At 38.4% G+C, this 13,754-nt stretch overlaps 1 protein-coding gene and 2 long non-coding RNA genes across 3 annotated transcripts in view; 2 read left to right on the top strand and 1 right to left on the bottom strand.

Moving 5' to 3' along the window:
- The window catches only part of LOC116043733, a 26,859-nt gene extending 14,520 nt beyond the window's left edge, over positions 1 to 12,339 (bottom strand). The window contains exon 1 of the long non-coding RNA XR_004103535.1: positions 12,299 to 12,339. This is a non-coding gene — a long non-coding RNA (uncharacterized LOC116043733). The remainder of the gene's footprint in view (positions 1 to 12,298) is intronic.
- The window catches only part of LOC116043715 (sushi, von Willebrand factor type A, EGF and pentraxin domain-containing protein 1-like), a 161,813-nt gene that overhangs the window by 37,030 nt on the left and 111,029 nt on the right, over positions 1 to 13,754 (top strand). The gene's annotated exons all lie outside the window — the stretch shown is intronic.
- LOC118496540 overlaps positions 1 to 13,754 on the top strand; it is a 27,803-nt gene extending 14,049 nt beyond the window's left edge. The window contains exons 2-3 of the long non-coding RNA XR_004899111.1: positions 3,916 to 3,918; positions 13,742 to 13,754. This is a non-coding gene — a long non-coding RNA (uncharacterized LOC118496540). The remainder of the gene's footprint in view (positions 1 to 3,915; positions 3,919 to 13,741) is intronic.

The raw sequence follows: 13,754 nt of genomic DNA, 5'->3' as shown, positions 1-13,754 counted from the left end.
AAGGCTCTGCATACAGTGGCTTTACTATTACAGTATGATCCGCATCACCAATAAAGAAAACTGCCGTTTGCAAAAAATGTAATGCGACACAAAGAATCTGCTGGGATGTTAAAGCGTGTCCACGATGGTTGATGTTAGTGATATGAGGACGGATAAAGTATGCACATATCTAATGGACTGTGAAAAAAATACCTCTCAAATCGGTTATGTGGAAATGAAAATACATTTAGTCGGGACTCAATATTATCTCCCGACGTAAACTCTCTGTGAATTAATACAGCTTTTTCAACGACGGGATCGTCTACAAAAGGACATGACGTTTGAGAACAAAACGTTTTATAATCAGCCTAACATAGCCTAAACCAATACGTTTTTTTATTCATGCAGATAACAAACTGCATTAAAATGCGCCTGATACAGACTGAATGAATGAATGAGGAAACGAGAGAGAAGAAACCTCGAGTTTCTCTCAGTCTCCTCCCTCTGACCACCATACTAACTGCCATAGTAACTGACTCTGAGGTTAAGTTACCTCTCTTTCTGAAACAGAAAACCCAGAGTTTCCCTCATCTCAGGGTTAACAAACTCAGAGTTTTCACTAAACCTGCTTTCTGAAACGGACCCCTGGACTATTGTATTTTCCTTGATTTTGCTTGTAATTCCGATTCACTTACCCGTGGTCAGAGCGATTGAGAAAGCAGAGTAGCAACAGTCCATTCAGCATTTAGTGTCCAGCCCACTTCTTCTGATGAGGCAGGAGTTGACCACACAACCATGATAATTTTAAGACTAAGCCATACACAAAGTATCACATATATTAAAGAATAACAACTCATTACACTTGGATGAATAAATGAAATGTATTTTTTTATTAAGCAATGAGTGACACAACAAGAACAAGTACAGAAAAAAAGGAATACAGTGGGGAAAGGAGACAATTAAAAAAAAAAAGCAATACAAATATATATATATATATAAAACCCTTCAGCAAATGCAGATTCTACTGCCTAACATCCGCACGCTGCAAAGGAGGATGCAGCATGTAAAGCTGGAGCCAGGAGTTTTGGGGATTAGTATTTGAGATGCTGAGTGTTTAATAAAACAAATCCTCTCCACATATATCAGGCTGAGGTTTGTGGAACAAAAAACAAGTGGGAAATAGCATGAATAAGAGCAACAAAGTAGAGCCAGGGGGTATCAATAAATAAAACAAAGTTAGTCATGAGTGGAAAATGAACAACAAATATGTGAACAGGTGTGCTGTGTATCTTACTTGAAAAACAAGAACAAAGTGAAGGAACAGGGGGGAATAGTATAAGTGATTAATTAACAAAAAAAAATCCACATATATCAGGCTGAGGTTAAGGATTCAAGCAAAGTGCACAGATTAAAACAGAAATACTGACACTGTCAAATATAAACGTGATGACAAGCAAAGTGCATCAGGGCTGAGAGGAAGGTAAACAACCGTGATAAGGGGTACCTTGGCAGCAAGAGTCAGACTACGAAGGCAATTTCAACACAGCAGACTTCCTCAACTAAGGTCATAACATCTAGTACACTGCCAAACACCTTACTGGTTGCCCTGGATGTATTTGGCCTCTCCATCCCCGGCACATCGTCCGCAGCCTCCAGTCGCCTCATATTTCAGCAGCCGTCGCCAGCACCAGCTAGGGCTGCTCGAATATGGAAAGAAATATGATCATAATTATTTCGGTCAATATTGAAATCACGATAATTTAACACGATTACTCATTGACTTCTGGAAAGATGTTGCAATTATTGAATGGAAAACGTTAAATAAATCAACAGTAAAAAAAAACAAAAAAAAACACAACTGTGAAATTTGCCTTAATACTTTTTCATATTTAAACTTATGTCATTGTCATGTAACTTACTGATATTTTTTGTGTGGAATAATTTGTATTCATACATGTAATCCAACAGCCCTTTCAAGGGTATAATTAAACAAACGCAACCTTATTTCTAGACACACAGTACTCAGCTGACTAGCTAACACCGTCAGGTTCAACAGATAAAACCTAAATAAAATCCATCCTTAATCAACCTTAATGATCTTAGTAATCCAACATCAATAACTAACTAAATAAAAGTTGTCAGAGATTCACTACTGAACTTCGTAATTGTTGGTGTAGCGATACCTTCACAGCTGGCGAAGTCAAGCTAACTAACGAGCTAACAAACCAGCAGGCAATTGGTCGGCTACCAAGATAAAAATATATATAATTACGCTGTGCACACATACAAATAAATATCAGTATATGCATCATAAAGGGCCTCTGATAAAATATAGACAGTTGACAATTCAAAAGAGGTAGCTATTTAATCAACTTACCTCAGAAGTTACTCGACGGCCAGCAATGAAAATGAATGATGTCCGATGCCGTGAATGGATTGTTTGGAACTATGCGAGACTGCACACCCCGGAAGTAGGCGGCAAAAAGCGTACAACGGAGTCCAATGGGAGTGTCACCCAAGGGGGTAAGCTTCTCCTCGAACCGCGAACCTCCTATGACGCCATTTTAATGCTATAAAGCGATCACCTCCCGTTAGCATTCCATTGACTGCCATTCATTTTGGCGCCACTTTGACAGAGAATAACTTTACATCTGAAGCGTTTAAAGACTGTATTTGTCCATTGTTTATTTCTAAAGAAACACGACAATGTATAAAAGGCTCTTATATACTGTCTATGGTGTCGCCACTCTGTCTTTCTCTATCACTCTGGAAGGGACTAGTTTGCTTCGTGTGGACTCACTGGACTGACTGACTCAACATGTAGGCGGAGCTTGGGAGCTTCAGAGCTAAGGGCAGGGCTACAGATTAGGTGTCCCTAAAGAACCGCGTGTCTAACAGTAGTTCCGCATTACATTAATTAATTTGCACGCAAGTTTTATTTATTTTTATACCGTGTATTCTCCGTCTAAATTCATGAACCGAACCGAGATGCCTGTACTGTTTCGGTTCAATACGAATACATGTAGGCTACCATTCCACCCCTAATGTAGGGGAGAGCTGGGACAGTTGAAACACTTTTTAATTAAATGTAATTTACAAAGCGATCGTATCGCACTGAACGCTAATATTTTGTCACTAGCAACCTACACCTGTCATCTGTCAAATACAGTTGCATTTTCAGCTTTGAACAAAACCGTTCAGGAATTATTACAGCAAAAGTGGGACGTGCGTAATGTTTAATTCGTCCCTCCTGGTCGGGACAATTGAAACAGCGTCCCGGCTCTCCCCTACACACTGTTGTTCTAAATCTAAAGCTCTTTTGTCTTTCATAGGCTTATATCTACATTTACAATGTTCTAGAGAGAAAGTAATCTGCTGAAAGTGGTTGAAAAGTGCACTGTAAAAAACAATGTAATGTTACAGTAAAACAGAAAATATTTATTGGGCAAAACATCACGTTTGTAAGAGTAGCACAGTGTTGTATACAGTAGCATGAAACAAGAAAACAAAAGTACAAACATATGTAAACCAAAGGTATAATTTTTAGAATAAAGAATATCTGTGTGTGTGCGTGTGTGTGTGTGTGTGTGTGTGTGTGTGTGTGTGTGTGTTTGTGCGTGCTTGTGTGTCGGGGCGGGGATTGTGCAAAACAAAGTCTGATTGATTTGTAATGCTGAAATAGTCATTAGATAGTTGCATGCAGTATGGATGCCACTGTAAAGCTACTCAAGATGGGCTTCTCTCATGGTCAATCCGTGGTTGATCACATGATGAATAAGTGTGGCCCTGATCTCATCAGAGATGGCTCTCCTTCTTCCTCTTCTTCCCTCCTCCTCCTCCTCCTCCTCCTCCTCCTCCTCCTCCTCCACCGCCTACACTAAAGCAGTGATTGGTTAATGTTCAGTTATGACATAATGTGTTTGCAAATGTGAGGAGTGTGTGTGTTCCCTGGTAAATAAGTGTAGCATTTTGATTGGTTGTGTTTAGAAAAGGAAAGCAAGTCACTTCCTGTTGAAAAAAGTGTTTCATGCAATTGAAAACTGAGTGAAAAGCTGAGAAATAGCTTATGGTTTTGGAGATTTGCTGTGTAATTTTGCACTTTGAGTGAGAGGTTTGAAAAATCGTGTGACATGAAAAGATTTTGTGTGTAAGCAGTTGAAAAAAAACTGTAAAAACTCCTTGTCTGGCTTGCAGGCTAAAGTGGATAAGCATAGCGCCACTATTCATGATCTGGAGTGTTGTGCCACAACACACAGCGGCACTGTCGCTAGCACGGTGTCCAAAACAAAATGCGATAATCTGGAGGGCAGGCAGAAAAGACACAACCTTCGCATATTTCAGAAACAGATCCTGTGAGACAGCGTCTCCGTGTGGATGGCCCCTAATTCTGAAACTTAGAATGATTCAGGACTGGTTCTTATGTGACTCCATCAGGGAGAAACATAGATCCATGTCCACTGCTGGCAGTGTTTAGTATTTTAGTGTTGTATTGTTTTTGACACGTCATTTTCATCATTCTGTTTTATTAAATATTTTGCTTGATTCTCAATTGGACCAAGCCTTTCTTCTTCCTCCTCAGAAATCAAACGAACGCGTCTTTTAGATTTTCTTAACACATACTAGGCATATCTGAGGGAGATGAAGGGTCTATGGGTATGCTGGAGATGGAGGAGAAGCCTTTACTCGACAGGGTGCATCGTTCTCTCCGTCCAAAGCCGAAGAAGAGAAAGCCACCTCGAGCATTTGTCATCAGAGTCCATTACTACCATGTCCGTGACCAGATTCTCCAACGAGCAGCTGAGGCATCTCCATTATCACGTAATTGGGTGGCAGGCTGTCTATCTTTCCTGACTTCACGGCGGAGGTTGCAAAAAAACGTGCATCATTCGTGTCGGTAAAGAAGATTCTGCATGAGCACCCTTCAATCAGATTCAGACTTTTCTTGAAATGACGATGCCTTCAGGTGAGGTTCACAAATTCACTGATTCGGATGCAGCAGTGGCCTTCGTCAACACTGCAGTGCATCAACCAGCAGAGTAGTATAAGATTGTGTTAGGCTATGCTTTTACTGTGGAAATCCGTACCTTTGTGTAGGCTACTTTTCAGGGGCTGTCTTGAGAAGGTCGTAAGTGGCAGGTCACAAGTGTCATTCAGTTAGCCTAATCATTCATTTGAGTAGCCCTCATTTATGTAAGTTCTGTGAGCATGCTTTATTTTTTATGTTTATTATTGCTAATGTGGATTAAAGGAGAATTCCGGTCGATTTCAACACGTAGCTCTGTTGTTTGTTAATTTGGAGTGCTGTCAGTAGAGACAAAAACGAAAACAATCACTGTTGCCTACACCATGTTATCCTCCTGCTACAGTTTGCACCCAGGAGGCTGAAACAGGGCTTAAACGTGCTTTTAGCCTCTTAACATGTTTGAAATGTCATTAAAAGTGCCTACCCATGTGAAGTGATTCCTTCCGAGTGAACACAGTGAATCTGACTGCAGTAGATGTGAAAGAAATGCATAAAAGTTTTGTTAATTCAGCTCTGTGTAGTTCCGGTGTTTAGACGGCAAGACAAGTGCTTCAGTGGGCTGTTTCACAGAAACATAATTTATAAATCCAGGATAACCGATAAAGCAAGGCTTGACCTAGTCTAATTTGTGCAGCCTGGCTTGGTGCGTTTCACGAAGTCCAAGCCAGGCTGAGGAGGAGCGACTAGGTTGAGCCAGGCTGAAGTAATTTGGATAGATGCGCGTTCATGGTTTTCTTTAACAGACAGCGAGGTCGATAACAGATTTACTGATGCTAAAATGGAGAATACGCATTGTTCATACTTTATACAGAGTGAGCAGCAGCTTCTTATGGAAGTATGATAATGTGAAACATTATTTGTAAAAAAAAAAAAAAAAAAAAAAAAAGAAACACGGCCACTGTAACGAAACAGCGAGAGAAAGCGTGGCAGACGATCGCAAACCAACTGAATGAAGTAGCCGAAATATATACATTACCTGACCACTGCTCTGAATTGAAACCGTCATAGTCATACCATTCAAGGATTAGGCTACTAATCATTTGCACAAATTAACAGTTGTAGCCTACTCTTTGCCTTAAAAGTAAGCAGAAGATAATGTTACTCCGGGAATTTACCATGAAGACCAATTTTCTACAATTTTTTTTCTCTGTCACTAATTCTAAAATATAAATTACCTAAGTCATATTAACTTCCACTGCTTTAATGCAAAGTTTATGCCTACAACTGTTCGTTTTTGCAAATGACATGCAGTGACTCATTAAATGCTTTCATTTAAGAGCAGTAGTTCGTAAATGTATATTTTTAGATATAGCCTATCATTCAGTCAGTCCGCTATTATCTGCCACGCTTTTTCTCACTTTTCTTTTTTTTACAGAGGCCGAGTTTCCTTCTTTACATATTATATGCTTTGCTCCCTTGTATATATGGACATAGAAATGTAGAAATTGGACTCTAAAATCTAGAAACTATAAAGATAATAAAGTGATAAATTCCATGCACACTGTAAACATGAATGTAACAGAGTATATTCATCATTTACTTCCCCCCAGCAAAATATAAGGTCAAAAACCATTGTGGTGTCCTCTTCCTGTTGTTACATGAATGTACAGTAGCCTACAACACTAGATAGTTACTGGTCCAGTGAACTAAGTCTATATTTTGGGAGGATTGTACAATTAAGATATGTTCTTAAAATTGTACAATCCTCCCAAATTATAGTCCCAGTTTACTGGACAACTCAAATTGTGTGCTAAGAATGCCAAATACAATGCACATGAAAGAGGAACAAACATGATCTTTTATTGTTAAAGAATTAAAAAAAAATCAACTCAAGTAATTCAAGGTGCATTGGTCCACTATAGAAACACACATGTACATCATTGTATGTATTGCCCTTAGTAACAGACTTCATTTAAAACACATTTGAAATTGTATCAGCCTTTTCTAATTATCTCAACAACTGCCATAATATATTCATCAAACTTCTAACAACAATATGAACAGCAGTCTTCATTCAGCAATATAACAGTAACAATGTCACATGAATAATTATAAAAAATAATGGTCACAACTTTAAATAATAACAGTAGTTAACTGAACAGCAATATGCACCTGTTGTATTTTAAGGCAGGCTGATAACAATAAGGTAAAAGCACTGCTGAGTGAACAGAAAAGGCTCCAGGATTAATAAATCCTGGCTGTTAGCCTGGTCAGGACCAGGCAAAAAATAGGCATATGCTTGTTTGTTAAAAGTAAGTGCTGTAGTACAACTAGGAGACAAGTTATAACTGAGGTAAGTTTGGAGACACTACCTTATTTAATCATTAAATTAATAAATATTTTTGTTGTATCTGTTTTCGGTATTGTAATTTGTAGACGGTCCCTAAATCTTGCCGTCTCAACATCGGAACTAAACAGAGCTGAATTAACAAAACTTTTATGCATTTCTTTCACATCTACTGCAGTCAGATTCACTGTGTTCACTCGGAAGGAATCACTTCACATGGGTAGTCACTTTTAATGACATTTTGAACATGTTTTTGAGGCTAAAAACAAGTTTAAAACTTGCCCTGTTTCAGCCTCCTGGGTGCAAACTGTAGCAGGAGGATAACACAGTGTAGGCAACAGTGATTGTTTTTGTTTTTCTCGCTACTGACAGCACTCCAAATTAACAAACAACAGAGCTACTGTTGAAATCGACTGGAATTCTCCTTTAAAAATACTGTCCTTTTTGTAACCTTTACATTTGATACATTTATAGCACTTGGCCCAGTGGGCGAGTAGTGAGTTAATATCAAAGTTTTCTTAGGGTGTTTGATGTTGTGTTCATTAAGGCTCTGAGAAGGGTTTCATTTTGTACATGTATGGTAGAATCTTTTCTGAATACAATCAGTCCTTGTCTTCCATTAAGACTCTCTGGGAACAGGATCTTGGAGTGTTTGATGAGAATATTTGGGAAAGAATCTTGTATCGTGTCCATTCCTCCTCTTTTTGTGCCAAACATGGACTAATACAATTTAAAATTCTCCATCGCACTCACTGGAGTAAAGAGAAGCTCTGTAGGATTTACCCTCACATAAACCCCCTCTGTGATCGATGCCAGCAGGCTCCAGCCTCCTTAATTCATATGTTTTTAACTTGCCCAACTCTCCATAATTTTTTGACTGAAATTTTCAATACCCTATCTACTAAATGTGGCCTCTGACCATATCCCAGTAACTATCCTGTTTGGAGTGCTGCCCTCTACCCTAGTGGTGCCTAAATTCAAGGCTGACTTTATAGCATTTGCCACCCTATTGGCTAGGAGATTGATCTTACTCAGATGAAAATCCTCCACTCCTCCCACAGTTTATCACTGACTGAGAGATATTTTGTCCTACTCCAAGCTAGAGAAGATGAGGGCTACATTGAAAGGTTCCACCACTAAATTCTACAAAATATGGAATCCTTTTCTTGAACATCTGAAATCAATTCAGTTCCCCTCTGCCAATCTGTAATCTGTATTGTACACTTCTAGATGTGTGTAGTTTATGTTTTATAAGTAAGTGGAAATAACATTTAATTTACACTTCCTGCAGGATCGTGTCATTCACAAGGGCCTCTTTTTGTTGTTGTTGTGTGTGCGTGTGTAAGTGTATTCAAGTCCGAAAATTTGACCCAGAATTTAAACAATGAGTTTCAATGAGTTATGCTTTTTGGGTCTTATGATTCTAATGTTGTCATTTGTAAGACATTCTGTGCATTGATATCGTCATTGTATACTATTAGTTTGAAAAGAAAACCAATAAAAATAATTTACAAAAAAAAAGTCATTATAGTACGTATGTTGAAGAAAGTCATAGTATAGTATGTTGAAAAAAGTCAAAAAAGTCATAGTATAGCATGTTGAAAGAAGTCATAGTATAGTATGTTGAAGAAAGTCCCAAAAACGTCATAGTCAAGTATGTCAAAAAGAGTCATGAAAAGTCAAAGTATAGTATGTCGAAAAAAGTGATAAAAAAGTCATAGTATAGTATGTCGAAAAAAGTCTTAGTATAGCATGTTGAAGAAAGCCACAAAACGTCATAGTATATAAGTCGAAAAAAGTCATAGTTTAGTATGTTGAAGAAAGAGAAAACGTGATAGTATAGTATGTATAGTAAAGTACAGTATGTCGAAGAAAGTCAAAAAAACGTCATAGTATAGTATGTCGAAAAACTCACAAAAAATCATAGTATAGTATGTCGAAAAAAGTCATAGTATAGTATGTCAAAAAAGTCATAGTATAGTATATCGAAAAAAGTCATAGTATAGTATGTCGAAGAAAGCCACAAAACGTCATAGTATATAAGTCGAAAAAAGTCACAGTATAGTATATCCAAAAAAGTCTTACTATAGTATGTCGGAAAAAGTCATAGTATATTATGTCAAACAGCCATAGTATAATATGTTGAAAAAGTGATAAAAAGGTCATAGTATAGTATGTCAAAAAAAGTGATAAAAAGTCATAGTATAGTATGTCGACAAAAAGTGATAAAAAAGTCATAGTATAGTATTTCGAAAAAAGTGATAAAGTATAGTTGTCACATCCAGCTCCCGCTCTTATTTTGTGTTCTGTTTGTTTTCCTGGACTTCCTGTTTCATTTTGTAATTTACTGTTTGTCTACATTCACGGTCACTTGTCTTCCTGGCTTTGTTTGTTTCCCGCCGTTTGTGAGTACCTGTCCCTGCCCTAATGTGATTCACCTGTGTGTAGTTGTCTTCTCATCCCTGTGTATATATACCCCCCTTGTTTCACTTGTTCCCTGCCAGATTGTTGTAGCTCCTCGTGTGTCTCTCTTTCAAGCGTTTTTCCCAGTGTATATATCCAGTGTTACCAGACCGTTTGCTTGTATTCCTGACCACGTCTTCTGCCTGTCGATTTGTACTGTTGCCTGCACTGTTCATTTGAACAATAAAACAAACTTCCCTTTTACTCTGAGTTTGAGTCGTGCATTTGAGTCTGCCATTGTACCCGTGACAATAGTATGTCTAAAAAAGGTAATAGAGTCATTAGAGTTGAGCCGGATACTCGGCTGAAACGAGTATCCGGTACGGATAAAGCACTTTTGCCGAGTACGATTATTATACAAGTAATACGAGTCAATATCTGTGCTCGGATTGAATAAAAATCTTCATTGGGTAGTTGACTGTGTCTGCGTTCTGTGATAGGCTAGTCGTCACAGCGCCCCTCCCCTACACACATACAGATTTATTGTGTTGCTGCCGCTCTGCTCACTCACACAGAACAGCTGTCTCTCTCTGTCTGTCTCTCCCTCAGTCACTCAGGTTCGCGGGTCTTTTCCGTTAACGTTTAGGGTTTTTTCATCTTCAGGTTTGTTTTTTACTTCGGTTTGTAGTACTTACTTATTAACCAGTAGAGTTCTGGTAAACGTGGGGTTTGTTCAGACGTGGTGCTTGGTAGAATGCGACTCGCGTTGCGTCTCTGCCTGTCGGAGATTCTTTTTCTTTTTTAAACAGTCAGCTGGCTCTAAACAGATCTGAAAAACAGCGTCGGACTATTTGATCCGTAGAACACAGTCCCCCCCGCCCCCCTCTCTCTCTGTCTTTCTGTTACTCACTCACACACACACACACACACACACACACACACACACACACACACACATACCTGGTGTGGAAATAAAAAAAATAAAAAAAGAAACAAAAAATAATAAATCACACTGATCATAAAAAAATTAAAAGTTAAAAAAAGAAAGTTATGTTGAGTATGAAAACTCTTGTTCATTACATTTCACTTCATAATTGCAACCGCATGAGTTGTTTTCATTGTTCTTGTTCTGTATATAGTTTGTTTGTTATCGTGATCAAAACCATTGATCTGAAGCTCAATGCTGATGCTGTCATGTAAATAGTTTTCTAATCAGCAATAAATATAACAATTTCTGATCAACCCATATCAATTATCAATTGCATGCTTAAAATAACATACTGGTTAAAGCCCCGCCCATTTCAAGACAAACTGATCCACTTCCGGGTTAAACCCCGCCCACTTCCGGGTTAGGCCCCGCCTAGTCCGAGTACAGATACAGATACAGATAATTCATATGGTTAACAGATACAGATACAGATACAGATAATGCTGTACTCGCTCATCCCTAAGAGTCATAGTATAGTATGCATTGAGAACTGTGTAAGTGTACAGACTTTTTGTTTATTAAAAAGACAGATTATGAAGACAGTCACGTTCTTGTATAGGCTACAGGCAGCCGCCGTCTTGGGAGCTACTGTCTTTCTAAACTATCTTTTTAATAAACTGTCTGTACACTTACAAAGTTCTCAATGCTTAGGGACCCTCATTATGCTACCGTTGAAGTGTGGTGATATTTTGAGCCTTTTTAGTGGTATAAATAGCGATTTATTTTTACTTTCCCTGTGCCCCAAATACTAGCGTTGTAAGCTAATCAGCGGTCCGCGCTAGCTTGTTTCAAGCTACAAACACATACGATTAGCATGAAAACATGTCCCAGAGAACGATCGAGTGGGTACACATTTGTTATTAACCCCTAGGTTTGTTTTGCACCGGAATTGTCCTTTAAAATGGATCCACAAAGTGTTGCCTGAAAACCAGTCACTAATCAAATCGTTGTTGTTTTTATACAGGGAATGGACAGGAGTGCATTTGTGGTACACATTGCTGCGTTGGGGTTCTTTTGCTTCCTTACTGATATGTCTATGCGTAGTACTCAAATGTACAAAAGCAAGACACAAACGTACCAAGAAGAAGAGGAGAGATCATGTGAGGCGAACGCCCCGGTTAGTAAATTGACCTACAGTTCACACTGGTAGTTCTTTGGAAGTGATATCAGCCTTGTGACGTTGGTTTGTGGTTTTATTTTTTACCGACACTCCTTGATAACACGTGATGATTTGTGAAATCTCTGGGTCATAATGCACGCCAGCATGTTTATCTGAGTGTCTCATTGCAGCATTTATTAAACTGATTGTCTTTCAAATTATAGCCACCAATGCCACCAACACATACACAAGTCATCTCCAGGCCATGCTTGCCCTTACCAAGAGGTGATGAGACATGTTTGCTCAATTAACAAGCTGCTATAAATATTGTATGTGTTACATACTATATTAGAATGAAATAGCTTTAATAAAGTGAAGCAACTTTTACAATGCCAGCTAGGAAAGATAACCATGACTAATTGGAAAACAGTAATTGAGAAGAAACCAGTCATTGCTCCGTGATGCCACATGAACATCTTTATTTGTTTGAATTTACTTTTATCAGATCAAGCAAAATACAGTGTGTGTGTGTGTGTGTGTGTGTGTGTGTGTGTGTGTGTGTGTGTGTGTAAAAAAGACAAAGCTTGCTGTTGTTGCAGATCCTGTCTTGCTGTATAAACCAATAACAGGTAGCCTACAACTACAGTCTGACAATATTATTATGAATGAGAGTGACGCAGGCCAATGTGACAGCATATTCTGTTTGTCCCCTCAGGATTTCTAGAGGATGTTTAGGTCTAGTGCTCTGTAGCCTATAGCCAATGTAGCCAATGTAAATAAGATGTTTTTTTTCTTAACTTGACGTGGTTAAATGAAGGTTCAATTAAAAAATGTTTGAACAGGATTTGTTAGTGTCATCTCATTCTTACATGTGATTTGCTTAACCACATAACATCATTTATACTTCTGTATGTAGTTTCCCTTTTAAATAAAATAAGCATCGGGGTTGGCTTTCTTTTGCTCTTGCTAGAGCACCAGTGTTTTAAAAACTGTTATGCTCTCACGTAAAAATCCGCCTTTTATTTATGTTGTAAAAATAATGATATGGAATTAACTGTACAGATTATTACTTTTTTGTTTAAAAGAAAGTGTGGAACACATTTGAACTACTTTCTAAGGCCTGTTAATTATGAATCATTGACATACAATGACACACTAATCAAAGTACATAAGTGTATTTTAGCACACACCCAATGTCAGTAGAAATGTTCACCACAAAGCCATCACCACACATCCTTCTTTCACACAAATGAAAGAGGGGGGGGGGTTTCAGGCCTCATCATCTCCATCATGCTCCAAACTAGGTGCTAATGAAGACCTAACTTCTAGTATGTTGGCTTTATTTTGAAACATGATTTGAGAGACAATTGACTGAAGGAGTGCGTGCAGACAAAAATGTAAAGCATGCTGTTGACCTTGAGATGTACAGTAACTGTGGTGTAAAACTGAGCAGTGGTCTCTAGTCTCAACCCAAGCTGAGAAAAACAGTGACTTTACTTGAGCTCAGGAAGTGTACTCATAGGAAGTACATCACTTCCTCATACGAATGCCTTGTGTGATGTTCACCATTGTTACCACTGAAATGAAGTCAAATTGTAACCGGCCATGACAAGAGACGTGTCATAACCATGTATGGTTTACACACGAGGTCAAAGTCTTTCTGGGAAATTTTAGGAGTGGCTTTCACATTCATTTTGGAGATCTTTACATCTTATGTTTGTCCCCTTAAGGTTTTCTATGGGATGTTTGGGTCTAGTGCTCTCCACTGACAGTGACAACACATATACCCTACAGCTCTAGGGAGGGGGACTGCTACATACTGAGCCAAGTGTTTACCCTTATTATAAACAGACAGGTATAACATATGGCATTTATGTTCTGTTGGTTTGGAGACAAGTTGAAGCATACTGGGCAGTTTGTACAGGCTCAAATGATGATTGGAATATGTATTGGCCAAATCAGCAGTTGTGGAATG

This window comes from Sander lucioperca, chromosome 12 (assembly GCF_008315115.2).
Source record: "Sander lucioperca isolate FBNREF2018 chromosome 12, SLUC_FBN_1.2, whole genome shotgun sequence".
Classification (NCBI taxonomy): domain Eukaryota; kingdom Metazoa; phylum Chordata; class Actinopteri; order Perciformes; family Percidae; genus Sander; species Sander lucioperca.
The sequence above is the reverse complement of the archived record's forward strand: the minus strand, read 5'-3'. Positions and strand labels throughout refer to the sequence as shown.